This window comes from Lolium rigidum, chromosome 4, assembly GCF_022539505.1.
Source record: "Lolium rigidum isolate FL_2022 chromosome 4, APGP_CSIRO_Lrig_0.1, whole genome shotgun sequence".
NCBI lineage: Eukaryota > Viridiplantae > Streptophyta > Magnoliopsida > Poales > Poaceae > Lolium > Lolium rigidum.
The window spans coordinates 80,029,028-80,048,839 of record NC_061511.1 but is presented as its reverse complement, the minus strand read 5'-3'; positions in this window follow the sequence as shown (position 1 = coordinate 80,048,839).

The following is a 19,812-nucleotide window of genomic DNA, read 5'->3' as shown; positions in this document are numbered from 1 at the left end:
CTAAATCTTGAGAAGCTGGCCGTAAGAGGATACAGTTTTCAGAGAAGGAAACAGCAATGTCTCGATGACAAGACTGAATGCGTGAACATTTGAAACAATAATTCCAAATGGAACAATGGAACACCAAGAAGGTAAGAGATCAAATTAGACACTGGTCCATACTTACTGGCAATGCCATGGTTTTCACTAGCTAGCAGTTTTTACTCCAATATAGATCAAGCAATGAGATGGTAAACTATCTGCAGCCTTTTTTTTTCACTATCTAGTGTTCAGACCACAACTGGGCCACATCGAGAAGAAAAATAAAACCAGAATTTATGTCACTGATAATTCAACTACCAGAGCTACTCCTTATAGGTGTAAGTTTCAGTACTTCTGAGTTGGCATAATATATTAATGCAGAAGGTGCTAGCGCAATAGTACTATACAAAAACATGCTCAATGCAACAAAAGAGAGACGGAAGCATACATCACTACTAGAGTACAATGTATGTCCCAAAAGCATATCGCACACAATTTGCAAGTCAAGTAATTTTTACTAATAAACACTATGAAACAAAAATATGAGGTCGATAACACATTTAAATGTGCAACATTAGCTGGCCCAGGATGTTCATCCAATAATCTCGATGCATCACTTCTGCTAGCAGATCAAACAGCAATAAAATGTGTGTCACTGCAAAGCGAAAAGGGAATAAAATCAGCAGATAAGCCTTTTACTATTGTGGGATGCCAAAAAAATTGTAACATCCATAAAAAAGAGGTCTATATATGAATCGCATAGTCTGTCAGCAGCACAAGATCAAATTCAGGGACATAAAGCTGTCTGGACTAGCAAACTGACATGGTTTGCAAAAGCAAGTAAGCTTAGTAACACCTGAGTGCCTATGCTTAAATAATAGACATGGCTTGCAAGTTCGTGAAAGATATGTGCACAAGGCACTTAAATGAACCGACCATGATTCATCATGGAGCATCCTTTTAGGAGTACAACCTCACCTCAAGAAGTATATTTAGATGATCTTACTACCTCACAAGGGAACCAGCGAAATAATCCTAGTGTTCACTGATGTATGCTTTGGAAAGGAGAATCAAAAATGAAATGTCAGTTTCAAGGTTTTGGCTGAACAGAGATGACAAATGGTAGACATGCATATTTTGGGGAGAACCGTGGGCTGAGGATACTAGTTGTCGCAATTAAATAGCCACGAAAACATAGATAGAGATGTGTTGCTGACAAGAACATAGACTGGCAGGAGGAAATATTGCAAGAGTGAGTACCTGGTGAATTATAACAACACTCAATGGACAAGCCTAACAAGATACTTGCCATTTACTGTTTTGTCCTCAGGTGGCAATTTTTTTAAAACAGACAAATTTCAGTTTTGAATTTAAACATGTGATGGGGAACATGTCAATATTCCTGTACTACCACTTGTTATGAAGGGATGGAAGAGACCAGGTTCGCTGAAGAATGATTATAGGTCTAAGGACAAGGATACCATGCTTTTTCAGGCAAGAAGGGTGTAGAGAAAACGACATGATTAACATAATAATAAATACTTTTGAAACAAGATTTTTTTTCCGGATTTCTCAGTGAGGTCTTAAATCATAGATGGTTTCCCCCCACTACAGTCCAGGCAATGGAGATACAAATGAGGCGCTTAAATTGGGAGAAATGACCCACTTCCATATATTCTGTGTGACACTACTATTCTGGCAAGAAGATTGTGTGCACATCACTGTGCCACATGTTGAAAATCTTAAATTAAAGACAAGAAATGCACGTGCAAAAAGCAACCTAAAAGGCAAATGTTATATAAATTCACTACAGTTGGATAATTAGCTAGGACAAGAGTTATGTGTACATTTATAAAGCATACCTACCACTAAATCTTCATGATGGATGAATTCTTTGGCTTCTCGTGCTTTCAAAGTAATGCAAAATATTTTCATCACCAATCCCCTTAAAAAGCTCTTTCTCAACATTACATACCATCATGTCACTACACCATGCATTGCTTATCTCCTTGCAAAATTCCAAGTTCCGTGCAGAGAAGGCTCTTTCAGTTGTCGCTGTTGCTACTGGTAGAATCAACAACAACTCGATGAGTCGATAGACCAATGGAAAAGTCAAATGTGCCTCAGTTTTTACCATCATCATAGCGAGAGTCCCAAGATCACAGCAGCTGGAAAATTCAGAGTTACTTCTCACGTGACGAATGAACACATGAAGTTGTTCTTTGATGATTTCACGATCTATCATAGAGAAATCATGAGAGTAAGTCCCAACAACCCGGAGAAGCAAGCCATGGTTGAATTTAGAAAAGGAGTCACTAGGATCGAGGCAAGCTGTGCATCTTAATATCTCCACAGATGTTTTACTACACCGACTGTTTATATCAGTAGTAATTGAGTCAATCAAAGCAGTGAAAATCTCAACATGATAATGATGATAACATTTAACAAATCGTCTCATGCTCAACGGATAGCCCCTAGCTGGCAAATTATCATCCATTCTTGGCACCGGAATAGACATCGCAACACAAAAGTTCTTTACTTCTTCAAATAACTCATCCCATTGGTTCTCCTGCATGTTCCGCAGAACATCTTTCACAGGCTCAATCAAATCGATTGCTTTCACAATGTTTTTACCTTCCTGTTCCAAGAGAAATGACAAATCTCCAGTCCAGCTCAACACTTGCACCATCAAATGCAAGATAAATACAAATTCAAATGTCTCCATTCTCTCTATTAAATCTGCTGGTGGTGGCCAAAATTCTGCATTGTCATTTATCAAATCAAATGCTGCCCCTGATTGAACACGACGAATTCGGTCATCATGCGCATCCTCTAGTGCTTTTAGCACTCCAAGCCACGTTGTAATCAGTTGAAGTAAAGTTTTACAGTATGAGCCCCACTTTGTGTGAGCAGGCCAAGCAGCAAGATCACTTTCTGGATGATTTCCTTTGACTGGTGAAGTCACGCCTCTCTCCATTTTTTCCACAATCCTTGCATAGTGTTTTTGAATCAACGCATCATTTGTTCCACAAGAAGCACCCACAGTCTCAACAATTTTGTCCACATAAAAGAAGAAATCGCCAATAGCTCTAATGCTCCTCGCAACAGAAACAATGACCAACTGAAACTGGTTGGGGAAACAGTGTACATAATGGGCATATGGATTTTCCTTCAGAATTAGTGACTTCAGCTCATCAAATTCTACTGTCATATTTGAGACTACATTGTACCCTACCCCTCTTAGTCTAGAAATAGATAAACCACGCCGAGCCAACAAATTATCTAAAGCTTCTTTCATTGCAGGGGCTGTATCCAGAGTCGTATATTCGATACCAAGTAATCTTTCAATGATCTGGCCATGCTTGTTCATAAACCTTATAATTACAGAAATTTTATCCAGCATCAGCTTATCATGAGGCTGGTCAACAAGTAAAGAGAAATAACTATCTCCAATCTCATCAACAATTGTTTGTGCAATCACTTCTGCACAACATTTCACCAAATCTTTTTGTATCTCTGGGGAAATCAGTTCATCATAACAAAGAGCATTTTCAATAATCGGCGGGCCAACGGACTTAAAATCGTTCAGATACCAGTTCAACATCTCAACAAAGTTCCCTTCATTTCCAGGATTGCGCCATTCCTCAAGTTCGTAAAAGGGAAGACCTTGTGAAATAAGAAATCTTGCACAACATACACCAGCGGCCATGATTTTACTACGACTTTTGAAATCCTCATAGTATTGCCTTGCAATATTGTGACTACTATTAATTCCACCAACATGCCCATTGAAAATTTCTATCGCTTTGTTCCAGTTGCTAAACCCAGATACAGAGATGGCAGGGCTCCCAAATTTATTGGTCCTAGCCTGCTCAAAAAGGTAACAATAGAAACAATAGGCTGCATCTTTCTCCACACTGTATTCCAACCAATCAAACTTCTTGAACCATGCTTTGTTAAAACTCCCTGAACAAACAGCATGCTGTTTTCTACGAAAATTGTGAGTGGCTGGCTGGCATGGACCCATCAGAAGATACTTCCTCCTCACTTTATCCCTAATTCCTACATCATATTCATCAATTGGTTTTCGGAGCCCTGGGTCAACAACAATATCATCCAGAGTAAGCAAAGCACAAACATGGGGTTTCTTTCCTGGCTCTGTGGTAGTACTCTCATCAGGTGGTAAATTGCTTCCAGAACTAACAGCCTTTTGAATGGGTTGAAAGTATCTCTTCATTCCTAACACATAACAGTGACATTTCAGTAAGATTAACATAAAAAGAGCATACACTCATCACTAGAAAAATTATGCGCAATCATCAACTTACTTGACGAGTTTAGGTGATAGCAGCTTTCAGTTAAAATCTGGGACTGCTCGGGTCAACCACCTGGTACTCTAAAAAGGCAGTAGCTACAGTCAGTGGGCAAAATTGGCAAATAATCCGAGAAAAAAAACTCTTTTCTTGGAACAAATGACAGAATTGGATTTTTGCTGCTCAAATGTATCCAAGAGGAATCACGGAACATTGATTTCATCCAAGGGACGAGAAAACAATAAACTAATAGTCAAACTGGAAAGGAAATTCACTCAAGAATAGGCGGTGGCCATGGACTCCGCCCAAGGCGGTGCCAAAACTCTGATTTGTGCGACAGTTGTTATGGATGCCATAATTGCATAACACATCTCAGTTTTCATCCAAGTAGTATATTCTCGCACTAGCATTTTGCGAAAGAACCTTGCATCGACTGAACTAGATTACTAGAGCCTTCACTCTTCACATTTTGGGTGCTAACCTGACGTCCATTTGATCTACAAATCAATCCGCGCTGGCGGCACAGATGAGCACGACAGTGAGGGGCGTGATATCCGGCCGATGGAGAGGATCCGGAAACCGAGAAACGTCGTGGAGGCGCAACGGCGACGGCGACGGCGACGGCGACGGCGGCGGCGGCGGTGGCGGTGGTTAGGGTTCCTTGGCTTGGCTTCGAGGGCTGCTTTCTTTCCCTCCAAAGTGACACTAGTTCGCGCCACGGCAAGACGCAGGAAGACAGAAAATAAAGGTTGGCTCACGAGCGGGCTTATGGGCCAAAACAGTAATGGGGTTGGTAGGCCAACATGGAAATCCATTAGGCCGTCCAATCTAGGCTAGTTTTAGTCTCGCAAAAACTGTTTGCACTATAGCTACGACACAAGCGGCAGCGGCAATCACTATTCTATGCTTCGTGCGAACATTAACATGTCGACTCGTACCCTCCTCCTTCTTTGTGACAACTGCTGGGCCGGGCCATTTCACCCTCACGCGGACATGAACACGGTGACATGAGCACGAAGAAGCTGAAGCTTGACAACCTTGCCGGAGACGAGGATGGCGCGGCTAGCCGTGGCGTCACCGGCGAATGCGACGAAATAAACTTAGAGTTTTAGGTGCAGGGTGTGGGAGCTCGCCAGCGGCGGAACTTAGGGTTCAGGGGCTGCAGGGATCGTCGTAGCCAGAGTCTGGAGATGAGCGGGGTTTAGAGGGAGGTCTTGGGTGGCGGCGGACCAGTAGTAGTCTGCGGTGGAGGAAGAAGGGGCGGTGAAGTGTCGCGGGAGCAGTGCTGGTCGTGGGTGGCGGAGCAGGCGGCCTGGACGATGGTGGAAACTAGGGCATCACGAGGTGGTCGGGACTCTGGAGGAAGAAGAACGGTGGGGAGAAAACGACACGGTCTGGGAGATGCTAGGCCGCGGCCCGTTCGGATCTTCTTCAGGCGTCAATGCGCTTATGCGTCGAACGTCAACTAGGAGCATCCAGCGGGAGCTCCGATTTGTAGTGCACGCACGCAGCACCTCCTTTCGTGGGTTGACCCTTTTCCGGCCCAATAACAAGTACTGTATCATTTTTCGGTTTTCTTGGATTTAGATATTTGAAAAAATGTTCAAATATAGAAAATGTTATATTGAGAAAGTTCATATTTAAAAAGTTTAAACCTGCAAAAACTTCAATTTTGAATTTTTTGAGGTTTAGAAATGTTCGAATATGAAAAATCTTCATATTCGAAAATGTTCAAAACTTGAAAAGGTTCAGAAAAATCCCTAATAAAACGCTAAGAACCAACATGTAAGAAACCAGTTGAAGAAACTGGTCCAGGAAATACCCGCAAAGCAAATACACCGACCAGGTTGGTGTCTGGTAGGCGCCGCACACCCCCCGCTGGGCCTAAATTGGTCTTTTTTTCTTTTTCCTTTTTCTTTTCTGTTTTCTATTTTATGTTTTTTATTGTCTATTTTTTATTTTTTAGATTTGAATACTATTAAAATTCAAAAAATGTATAAATTTAAAGATTGTGTGATTCTAAAAAATGTTCATAATTCAGTAATGTTTAAACTTGAAAATTGTTCAAATTTTTAGAAAATGTGTGATTTTGAAAATGTTCAAACATAAAAAAGTTCAAATTCGAAAAATGTTCATACTTCAATAATTTTAAAACAATAATTGTTCAAATTTAAATTTTGTTCTTTTTTTAAAGAGTGTTCAAATTTTAAATTTTATTAAATTTTAAAATTTTAAAAATATTCAGATATTTTCATATTGTTCAAAATTTTAAAATATACAACATTTTTAAAATTTTCAGATTTTTTAAAGTATTAGTTCTAAAAAAATATTTTGGAAAAAGAAATATTTTAAAATTACATAAAGAAATAAGAGGAAAAAATTAAATAAATAGTATTACCTGTGGGCCTGGCGCAGCTAGCACACAATGGTCTGCGGCACCCCGCGCGTTGCAGGTATCACTGCGGGGAGGCCAACCTTCGGGAAGGCCTCCTCACGCGAGCGAACCGCGCTCTGCTCGACACGTGTCAGCTAGGGAAAAGCCCCGCGCGAGCAACCATCCAAGGCAGCCACGCGGACGTACTCCACCGAGTTCAGCGTTGTACTCCGCGCGAGTCAGCCACGCCCTGCGCGAACGAGTACGACGCGCGTACAAACCTATGTGAAATACACCCCTGCGTGAGTACAACCCGCGTAGGTACAGTCGTGCACACGGGCAGGTACAATCGCGCACACGTTTAAGTACAGTGGCGACAAAGAACGAGTACAAGTACAGTCGCGCGCACGGGTAGGTACAGTCGTGCACACGGGCAGGTACAGTCGCTCACACGAGTAAGTACAGTGGCGCACACGAACGACTACAAGTACAGTCGCGCACACGGGTAGGTACAGTCGCGCACACGGGCAGGTACAGTCGCGCACACGAGTAAGTACAGTACCGTACACGAGACAGGCAGTCGCAGACACGAACGAGTACACATACAGTTGCTCACACGAGTAAAGGAAAAATGCACCAAAAACATTCAAAACAGAAGTACTTATCAGTTCATGCACAGGTACAGTTAGATACACAAAACGAGTACAAACATAGTAGTATAGGAAGTACGAAAAAAAGTATCTCGAAACCTATCAACATGGGATTTAGTTTTAAAGATCTCGACGAGAGGATCTCGAAAAAATAATCTTGAGAACCTACTACCAAATTACGAACCGTTTTCACGGGTTGCGCTCGTCCAATTGAAAATTTTAAAACTAAATCACATGATAGGTTTCGGTTAACTTTCTTTTATTTTTCCAAAACAAGTATGATGGTACTCCGGGTCTAGCTGTACTCTTTTTTTGGGTATAATTTGTACTCTACTTTTTTTAATTGTACTAGTCCGTTGCAGTGTATTTATAGTTTTATACTCATATATTAATCAATACCATATTACATATTACACGCAACAAATGGGCGATTCAAAAGAATAATAAAGTTAGAATGCGGGTTACTGATAAGCTTCTTAGAGGTGTAATTTCTAGTATTTTTAAGCTGATACAATATCAATGCAGAAAGTACTAGGGAAATACTCACTTGTTTCAAAATATGAGGCGTGTATGTTTGGCCAAAAGTTAAAATTTTGTAGTTTAACCAAATATATAGAAGAAAATATTAACATGGAGCATACTATTGAATAAAAATACACAGTGCAAAAATACTTGATGGTTTGTGACCACTACCATTTTAGTCAGGGATGTATGCTCATATTGTTGGAGAAACCATTCTTTCCTACTCTCCTTTCCAGTTTCATGAGATGGAGGGAGTAACATGTATCAGCCTAGCAATGCTGGACATCTAATGTCCCAGATTTTTAAAAAATAAATGCCCATCACTTTGTTGCTTTCAGTGTTGTATTGTGATCCAAATTCATATACTAAAGGGAGGCTAACTTCTGACGAGCGGAGCGAGGCCCGTCGCCGGAGGCTTGGGCCGAAGCGTACGGATCGTTGGCACCGTCTATATATACATCTTGTAAGCCGCCGGCTAGGGTTAATCAGATTATAAGATAACCCACGGCGTTTGTAAACACCTCCCGATATAGTGAAGTTTTGCTGGCTGGCGCCCGTGGTTTTTTCCCTTCCGTGTTGGAAGGGGTTTTCCACGTTAAATCTTGTGTCCCCGCGTGTGTTCTTGTTTCGTTCTTCGTTATTTGCTTGTCGCTTTTATAACAAGTGGTATCGAGCCCGTGTTTCAATCTAGGGTTTTGCGACATGTCTTCTTTGAAGTTCGATCTACCGCAGTCTGGATTACACCACGAGATTTTCTCCGTGGCAAGTGAAGATGAGGGCGATCCTTACCCAATCTTCCGATCCGGATGAAGCTCTTGATGGATTTGGCAAGAAAGATGCCAAGACCTGGACCGACGATGAAAAGAGGAAAGATCGTAAGGCCTTTTCTTTAATTCAGCTTCATCTATCCAACAATATCTTGCGGGAAGTGCTTGGCTGAGAAATCCGCAGCGGCGCTGTGGTTGAAACTGGAATCGATCTGCATGTCCAAAGATCTAACCAGTAAGATGCACGTGAAGATGAAGTTGTTCTCGCACAAGCTGCAAGAAGGTGCGTCAATGATGAATCACCTATCGATCTTTAAAGAGATCGTTTCTGATTTGCTATCCATGGAGGTAAAGTATGATGATGAGGATCTAGCTCTTATACTGTTAGTCTCGTTGCCTAATTCTTTTGCGAATTTTCGAGACACCTTGTTATACGATCGTGATGAACTAACCCTTGCCGAAGTTTATGAGGCCCTCCAGCAGAGGGAAAAGATGAAATCTATGGTGCGAGCGAGAGGGTTCGTCATCTAAGGCAGAAGCACTACAGGTCCGTGGCAGGACCGAGAACAGAAACAACAACTACAACAAAGATAAGAGCAAGACCGACAGAGGTCGCTCAAAGTCCAAGGGACGTGATGGTAAGTTCTGCAAGTATTGTAAGAAAACTAGCCACAATATTGATGATTGTTGGAAGTTGCAGAACAAAGAGAAAAGAAACGGCACTTACCAACCGAAAAACAAATCCGAGGGTGATGGTAAGGCTGCCGTTGTTTCCAGTGATAATTCTGAAGGCGATTGCCTAGTTGTGTTTGCTGGTTGTGTTTCTGGTAATGATGAGTGGATACTTGATTCTGCATGTTCGTTTCATATTTGCTGTAACAAAGACTGGTTCAGTTCTTATGAGTTTTTGCAGAGTGGAGATGTTGTGCGTATGGGAGATAACAACCCACGTGAGATCGTGGGCATTGGCTCCGTTCAGATCAAGATGCATGATGGCATGACACGCACTCTGACAGATGTGAGACACATACCTGGTATGGCCAGAAATCTGATCTCTCTCAGTACCCTTGATGTTGATGGGTACAAACACTCCGGTTCTCGCGGAGTTCTGAAGGTATCAAAAGGTTCTCTCGTTCACATGATAGGTGATATGAATTCTGCAAAGTTATATGTTCTTAGAGGTAGCACTTTGTCCGGTATTGCTGCTCGCTGTTATTCCCGATGAACCCGGTAAAACTAATCTGTGGCATATGCGTCTTGGACATATGAGTGAACATGGCATGGCAGAATTGCACAGGAGAGACCCGCTAGATGGCTGCAATTTGAGTAAGTTTGAGTTCGTGAGCACTCGCATTTTTGGTAAGCATAAAAGAGTTAAATTCAATGCTTCCGTTCATACCACCAAAGGGATTTTAGATTATGTGCATGCTGATGTGTGGGGACCTTCCCGCAAGACTTCTCTTGGTGGTGCAAATTACATGCTTACTATCATAGATGATTACTCCGAGAAAAGTGTGGCCTTTCTTTACGAAACATAAATCTGATGTGTTTGATGCTTTTAGAAAGTGGAAAGTTATGGTAGAGAAGCAAACGAAAAGAAAGTTAAATTGCTTCGTATCGACAATGGCATGGAGTTTTGTTCTACCGTTTTCAATGATTATTGCAGCGATGAAGGCATTGTCGGGCACCACACCATCCCATATACTCCTCGAGCAGAATGGTGTGGCGGAGAGGATGAACAGAACCATCATCTCCAAGGCTCGCCGCATGTTGTCCAATGCTGGTATGCATAGACGTTTCGGGCTGAAGCGACCTCCACCGCTCGTTACTTGATAAACAGAGTCACCTTGTATTCCGCTTGATAAGAAAACTCCTATTGAGGTATGGTCCGGTTCACCTGCTGATTATTCACAGTTGAGAGTTTTCGGTTGCACTGCTTATGCTCATGTTGATAATGGAAAGCTAGAGCCCAGGGCTGTTAAGTGTGTGTTTCTTGGTTATGGTTCAGGAGTTAAGGCATATAAGTTATGGAATCCTGAAACAAAGAAAGTTTTGCATAGCAGGAATGTAGTCTTTAATGAGGCTGTCATGTTTTATAAGAGTTCATCTACAGATGTTACTGATGCTGTTGATTTTTCTGATAATTCTGATGATGAACAACAGAGGATTAGCGTGCAGGTGGAGCACGTGGAGGAGAAAGAAAATGATGTTGCTGAAAATGATAACACTGTTGTTCAGCATTCACCACCTGTTTTGCAGCAAACAAATAGTTCCATTGCTGCTGATAGACCGAGGCGTAACAAAGGTCCACGTCCTCGTTTAATTGAAGAATGTAATCTTGTTGCTCATGCTTTGAGTTGTGCTGAACAGGTGGAGCATGGTACTGAACCTGCTACATATACTGAGGCCGTTGCATCCGTTGACCGCGTGAAGTGGATTTCTGCTATGCAAGAGGAGATGCAATCGCTTGACAAGAATGACACATGGGATGTTGTGCCCTTGCCTAAACAAAAGAAGGTTGTCCGCTGTAAGTGGATATTTAAAAGAAAGGAAGGTTTGTCTCCTAATGAGCCTCCGAGGTATAAGGCAAGGTTAGTAGCAAAAGGTTTCAGCCAAATTCCAGGTATTGATTATAATGATGTATTCTCTCCGGTTGTGAAGCATAGTTCCATTCGTGCATTCTTTGGTATTGTGGCTATGCGTGATCTTGAGCTTGAGCAGCTAGATGTAAAGACTGCTTTTCTGCATGGTGAGCTTGAGGAGGAGATATACATGGACCAGCCTGAAGGTTTTGTTGTACCTGGTAAGGAGGATCTTGTTTGCAAGTTGAAGAGGTCCCTTTATGGTCTGAAACAGTCTCCAAGACAGTGGTATAAAAGGTTTGATTCATTTATGCTTGCACATGAGTTTAAGAGATCAAAGTATGATAGTTGTGTCTATATCAAGTTTGTTAATGGATCACCAATATACTTGCTGTTATATGTTGATGATATGTTGATTGCTGCCAAGAGCAAGAAAGAGATCACTATTTTGAAAGCACAATTAAGTAGTGAGTTTGAGATGAAGGATCTTGGTGCTGCTAAGAAAATACTAGGTATGGAAATTACAAGAGACAGAAAATCTAGTGTGTTATTTCTTAGTCAGCAAAATTACATTAAGAAAGTTCTTCATCGTTTTAATATGCATGATGCAAAGTCTGTTAGTACACCAATTGCTTCTCACTTTAAATTGTCAGCATTGCAATGTCCTAGTACTGATGAAGATATTGAGTACATGTCTCGAGTTCCATATTCTAGTGCTGTTGGATCTTTGATGTATGCCATGGTTTGTTCTCGTCCTGATTTATCCTATGCTATGAGTTTGGTCAGTCGATATCTTGCTGACCCTGGTAAAGAACATTGGAGAGCTGTTCAGTGGATTTTCAGGTACCTTCGTGGCACATCCAAAGCTTGCTTGAAGTTTGGCAAGACCGGTGAGGGACTCGTAGGCTATGTGGATTCAGATTTTGCTGCCGATTTGGATAAGAGAAGATCCCTCACAGGTTATGTGTTCACTGTTGGTGGATGTGCTGTGAGTTGGAAGGCAACGTTACAATCTGTTGTCGCCCAATCTACAACTGAAGCAGAATATATAGCAATTAATGAAGCTGGCAGAGAGTCTGTTTGGTTGAAAGGTTTGTATGCTGAGCTTTGTGGAGATGATTCTTGCATTAACTTGTTTTCTGACAGTCAAAGTGCAATATACCTTACTAAAGATCAAATGTTCCATGAGAGGACAAAGCACATTGACATCAAGTACCATTATATTCGCGACATTGTTGCTAAAGGTAAACTGAAGGTATGCAAGATAAGTACTCATGATAATCCTGCTGATATGATGACAAAGCCAGTTCCTGTTTCCAAGTTTGAGCTTTGTTCGAGCTTGGTTGGTATAACTGTTTAGCCCAAGTGGCTGTTGGCGCCAGCAAGTGTTTTTCCTTTGTCTGTTCAGGAGATTGTTGAAGTTCATGCTACAAGATGGAATTTGTCTCAAGGTGGAGTTTATTGTATTGTGATCCAAATTCATATACTAAAGGGAGGCTAACTTCTGACGAGCGGAGCGAGGCCCGTCGCCGGAGGCTTGGGCCGAAGCGTACGGATCGTTGGCACCGTCTATATATACATCTTGTAAGCCGCCGGCTAGGGTTAATCAGATTATAAGATAACCCACGGCGTTTGTAAACACCTCCCGATATAGTGAAGTTTTGCTGGCTGGCGCCCGTGGTTTTTCCCCTTCTGTGTTGGAAGGGGTTTTCCACGTTAAATCTTGTGTCCCCTGCGTGTGTTCTTGTTTCGTTCTTCGTTATTTGCTTGTCGCTTTTATAACATTCAGCACGTTTTCTAATGCTCCTTGTTTTCTGGATGTCCGCTGCTGCACTATGATGTGTCTTACCATAGACAAGAGACATACACCTTCTTCACCAACTTTCAGCTAAGTAACGGTTTTTGCCTTCTTTGACACTTGCTTCCAGAGAATATGATTGAATTTCCTCTTTGAAGTCCTCTGATAGTGAGGAATATAGGTCACATATACTTGGTCCTCACCATCAACCTGTCAAAAGTTAGTACTTACTGCAAGATCCTGGAAATAGCTCATTATCTGAGATGTTAATGTTTGATCTACTTAGAAAACTCTGAAAAACTTGGTCTTGTCACAAAAATCTATACACATTATATTTTAGAACGGAGGGAATACTATATAGAAAACATGTTCAAAGTAACAAAAAGAGGTGGCAGTAACCAGTAAGCAGACACTATTGCAATATATGTCCCAAAAGCATTTTGTACACAGTTAGTTTTAGCAGTCTCCGCATGAGCAGGCAGCAAAGGTTAACCCAAAAAAATTCAGGAAATGCACAATATGTCGTTGATAACACAGTGTGCAACTGTTAGCTAACTTCAGACACACCCGATTATCTGGATGGATCATTTCTCCTAGCAGATCAGCCAGCCAAATCCAAAACTTGAGCTCCCAAGTGCGTCACTGCAAATAAAAAGGGAACAAGAATAAGCGCTTGGGTGCATGCTTACCATAAAAAAAAAATATATTTTTTCTTTAATAGGGACAAATGAGGAACATTGTATTTAAATAAACAAATAAGCCATTACTGTCGTGGATGCCAAAAAAACAGCAAGAACATCAACAAAAAGAGGCCCATGTATCAAGTGCATATTCTGTCAGAAATAAAAGCTCGAATTTGAGTAAATTCCAGGTTTTAACCCCTAGTTTATCATTTTGACACTAATTACTCCATTTACAACTTTTTATCCTAATAACGCCATTTAGTGAAATATCTACTAATGTTTACCCCTTCTAAATATTTAGACCATTTGACAGATGGGTCCAGCCCTGTCAGATCTGAGTGGCATGGCATGTCGTCGGTTCTCGTCTTATCACTACCAAACCGGCCGGCGAGAAGTATGTAGGTTTTTTTTAGTAGCAACCATGAACCATGAACCATGAACAACTCCCATCAAGTTCTGACTGCCGCAACTTGCAGTTGATGTAAAAAAGGCAATTAATTGGAACAATGTAGTACCATCTATTAGCATAACACCACCCACAAATTTTCAGCATCAATTAGTATGGACGGACCAATGTATTATTAATCAGATCGAGGTATATCTGTGCTCGCCGATCTGTATGAATGGACTACTGGACTAGGGATGGTCAGCCAAAAAACAAAAAAAAAACGCTTGGCTCGTGCAATCAGTCCGGTTCCTGCACGAAAAAACCCTGAGAAATACTGACGACATGTCATGCCACATAGAGTCATAGACCTAACAGCGTAGAGCAACGTGTTAAAACAATCTAAAATATTTAGAGGGGGTAAAATTTGGGAAAACATTCACTAAATAGGGTAATCGAGATGATAATTTATTAAATGGGGTAATTAGTGTCAAAAATGAGAAGCAAGTGGCACGGTTTGTAAAAACCAGAATTTACTCCACAAATTTAGGGACTTAAAGCTAGCTGGACAAGCAAACTTACACGGTTTGTAAAAGCTGGGTAAGTGAAAGGATATATCGGATGAAAACATGGGAGCTTAAGAGCATGTCAATTGCCTGAATGAGACCGAGTAGTAAAACTGTCTATGCTTAATTAAAAGGCATGGATTGCAAGTTTGTGAGAGACATGTGCACATGACGGTGACAAAAAAAGAGAGCATGCTACATCACGAAGCTTCCTGGTACTGACTAATATATGTTTTGTAAGAACGATCGCTAATTAAACGTATGTTTGAAGGCTTTGGCTGAAGAGAAGTGGTAGATGGTAGACAAGCTCTATTTTGGGGGAAAGGTAGTTAGAAGATACTCCATTTCGAAAAAAGGTAGCTAGAGGATACTACTCCTTGCAATGAAACAACAACAAAAACATAAGATAGAGGGTGGGTGGGGGATAGAGATTTGGTGCAACTGATCTCGTTTTTCAAATAAATTAAAATCATATTTTTGAGTTTCAAAAAATCTGAAAACAAATTTGCATGTAGCTAATAATGTATCCCACAAACATGTAAAATATCAATTTCAAATACTTTATATTATAAGCTACACAAAAAAGATAAAAGTGCAGATCTAAGTAGTCATTTTTAAATCTCCAAAAACATGTCAGGTTTTGTTATTTTTGTCTACACACAGTAAAAGGAATTTTAGGTTGAAACTTTGCATGATTGTGAGATGTATCACTGATTCTACTGAATTATTTTTCAGATTTTTTGATAACTAATAAACATTTTTTTTAAATAGTGAGAGCACCGGAACTCGGGAGCCAAAAGCACTTTTTGGCTACTCCCTAGGGTCAAATAGCGGCTCTCTCTATATATAGAGAGAGAAACTCTATTAGACACACAGGGAGCAGAATAAGTAATTCTGCACCCAGTCGATTGACCGAGCTGGTTCCTCCGGATGGGCCGAACCCATTAAGACCCCCGCGTGGCCGCATCCACCATATTTTTCCCCTTTTTTCTTACATCAACGGTTCCTATACGTTTTATGGTCGTGGGGTGCTAGGAGCTAACCCAAAATCGTCAAATCCAGTGCGTGCGGTTGTGGGAATCGCCGGTGCAGCCGGTGAGCGGCTGTTCTGCATTGCGGCCGTTGGCGAGCGGCTTCAATCGGGGATTGCTGCCGGCGGCGAGCGACTTCAGCTGGGGATTACGTCCGGCAGCGAGCGGCTTCAGCTGGGGATCGCGGCGAGCGTCTGGACCTACAACAGCGGCGGCGCCTGGACATCGTCATCGCGACAGGTAGGATAAACCTCACCTCTATATCTACCTGCGTGATAATCCTCTTTTCTCTGCCGTCTCTCAGCAAGACTGGAACGGCGAATAGCAGATGAAAAACTATCTCATTCATTGCGCTCTCTAACCCTCTTTCTTCATCAGGCGCGAGGCCGGCGACCAGTAGCTCCACAACAACACCTTTCTTCTTCGCCCAGGTTTGTCACGGTTGTTCCTAAATTATTCCATCAGAATTTGTAGTTGCCGTGCTCCATCTAGACAGATTTATGTAGTTGTTAGTCCGCAGACTGTCGTACTCAATTTTTTGGATTAATTAGCTGATTTAGAATTTGTTTTTTTACATCACCCTGAGAAGCTCCTTTTTTACATGATGTTGTTTAACATTGTCTCACAGTGTCAAAGTTTCAAACAAACTTAATCAAAACAAGTAGTGTAATTTATGGCTAAGTTGCATTTTGAGTTGTCAATCATTTGGTTAAAGCTATAATCATTTTATTGATTTTTTTTTGCAATTGGGACCTGCTAGTGGTTCTTCAATTTTCTGTCATGCATGTGTTTTCTTGATAGTTTGGTTATAATTATGCAGCATCAGAGCTGCGCATAATTATTGTTTGTGATTTAAATCCTACCAACTGTGGCGAGAGGCTGCTTTTGAGATGCAATTTCCATTTTTTTAGCTGCTTTGGTGTTCTCCATTTGCTGATTTCGGTGGTACGAAACTGTGTTTGGCGCTGGCTTCTTCTTTGTTTTCCTCCGGTACTCTTCGGCATAAGTGCATGTCTTTTTATTTCCCATTTGTGCACCCTTTTTGGTTAGCAATTGCTTAGTTTTACCCACTATATTTTCTGTTGTTTGCTGTAACAAATGAAGCTAGAGATATGCATTTCTGCATAATTTATTAGCTGAACAACAGAAAATATTGTGGGTATGCTTTTATATGCAAAAACCCGAATGTTTATTTAGGATAATCCTTCTACATTAGTTTTTTATTTGTGGCTTTTTTTTATTACATAGCGATTAAGGTTACAGGCAACACACCTGATAGGGTTAAAAAAATCTATATACAAGGGAGTTAGAAATTCTCTACTTTTCACTTTGATGACTCTCAGGGTCCGCCGAAGGATGGTATTTGGTTCCATGTTCAAGGTTCTTCTGCTGATGGTGATGTTGCATCATCATCTGTTGCTCGTGAGACTCTTTCTCCCCGCCTCCTCAGCGAGCTCCTCCAAGGCCATCAAATTGCTCATATGTGGTGTCAAACGTGACCATATCTTTAAACTCAGCATAGTTGACTTAGCAGCTAGCCTGACTCCAGAAAATATTCTTCACAACACTCTCTGAGTCATAATCAATATCAGAATAAAATTTTGGGTTATGTGCTCTACATTCATTAAAGAAGGACACGAGCTTATTTACATCATCCACTTGCTCATTTCGTAAATTAGTCGCCCTTCTGCACTTCATAGATCAGTTTATGTCATTGTAGAGTGATGAAGTTTCAGGTACAACACCCAACATGGATAAAAGATGTAGTCACAGGTGAGTCGGACTTTACCTGTTTTCCAGTCACGTGCATTCATTAGCATGTGCCCATAGTCTCCATGTAATTTAGTCAACACATTCACGGTTGCGATGGGGGAGACTCCACTGGGCAGATCGTCAACATATGTGCTTCACCTCACATGGATCAGGGTCGATAGTATGGTTGTGCTCCAACTCTACTCTCTCATAGAACCATTCTTTTCCTTTCAGCTTGAGCGATGCCATGCAGCCAAAACTCTTTGACATCTTTGCTTGTTTGCGCTTCTCGCCTCCCTTGTAAAATTCAGAATAACCTTGCCTAGAGCACGCATACACGCGCAACATAGCCATGTTCTTGTGTTTCTTACTTTGCAAACCCTGTTGCTCTTGCATATTGAATATAAAACGCGTAGCCTTCCTCTTCTGTAGCAAAGACTATATTTTCCTTTAGGATACAATCCTGATGAACTTGATCACCATGAACATCGATTGTAAAAATAAACAACTGAAAAATGCTGCCATAATATTTCTATGTTCCACAATAACTAGAGAGGTAGCGTACATGTATATATCTTGCGTCGGGATCTGTGTCATCCTTTCGTGTGGTTCAACCGGATGCGGCGACGTTATTGTGGACAAATGCATTGCTGGATGAAGCGCCATTGGGTTCTCATCGGCCATCGATCCAGTTGAGCAGCCAGCCGGCCTCAACTAGAACTTCATGCGCTGGCTACTCAACTGGATCGATGGCCGGTGAGAACCCAATGGCGCTTCATCCAACAATGCATTTGTCCACAATAACGTCTCCGCAACCGGTTGAACCACACGAAAGGATGACACCAGATCTCAACGTTACAATCGATGCTCGGGGTGATCAAGTTTATCAGGATTGTATCCAAAAGGAAAATATGGTTTTTGCTACAGAAGAGGAAGGCTACGCGTTTTATATGCAATATGCAAGAGCAGCAGGGTTTGGAAGTAAGAAACACAAGAACATGGCTATGTCGCGCGTGTATGTGTGCTCTAGGCAAGGTTCTTCTGAATTTTACAGGGAGGCGAGAAGCGCAAACGAGTAAAGATGTCAAAGAGGATGGGCTGCATGGCATCGCTCAAGCTGAAAGGAAAAGAATGGTTCTATGAGAGAGTAGAGTTGGAGCACAACCATCCTCTCGACCCTGATCCATGTGAGGTGAAGCACATGCGTTAGCACAAGAACAAGCACCCTGTTATGATGGATTATGTTGATAATATGCAGCACAGTGGAGTCTCCCCCAACGCAACCGTGAATGTATTGACTAAATTGCATGGAGACTATGGGCAAATGATAATTAATGCACGTGAAAAGTCCGACTCACCTGTGACTCCATTCTTTTATCCTTGTTGGGTGTTGTACCTGAAACTTCATCACTCTGCAGTGACATAAACTGATCTATGAAATGCAGAAGGACGGCTAATTTACGAAAGGAGCAAGTGGACGATGTAAAAAAGCTCGTGACCTTCTTGAATGAATGTAGAGGACATAACCCAAAATTTTATTCTGATATTGATTATGACTCGGAGGGTGTAGTGAAGAATATTTTCTGGAGTCATGCTAGCTGCTAAGTCAACTATGCTGAGTTTAAAGATGTGGTCATGTTTGACACCACATACAAGAGCAATTTGATGGCCTTAGAGGAGCTCTCCGAGGAAGCGGGGAGAAAGAGACAGCAATCTCACGAGCAACAGACGACGTTGCAGCGTCACCTTCAGCAGAAGAACCTTGAACCTGGCACCAAAATACCAACCTTCGGCGGACCTTGAGAGTCATCAAAGTGAAAAGTAGAAAATTTCTGACTCCATTGTATATAGATTTTTGTAACCATATCAGGAGAGTTGTGTGTAACCCTCATCGCTCTATAATGAAAAAAAAGCCACAAATAAATAACTAATGTAGAAAGATTATCCTAAATAAACATTTGGGTTTTGCATATAACCTAGCATACCCACAATATTTTCTGTTATTCAATACCTATCTAGCATGCCCACTACATTTGACATACCATTGCAGCCAACAGCTAAGAAATTATGGAGAAATACATATCTCTAGCTTCATTTGTTACATCAAACAACACAAAATATAGTGGGTAAAACTAAGCCATTGCTAACCAAAAAGGGTGCACAAATGGAAAATAAAAATACCTGCACTTACTCATCCAAATTGGTAGAAATGGGGCAGCACCGGAGAGTACCGGGGGAAAATAAAAAAGAAGCCAACGGCAAACACATGTTTCGTACCACCGAAATCAGCTTAAGGAGAACACCAATGCAGCTAAATGATAGAAAAAATGGAAATTACATCTCAAAATCAGCCTCTCACCACGGTTGG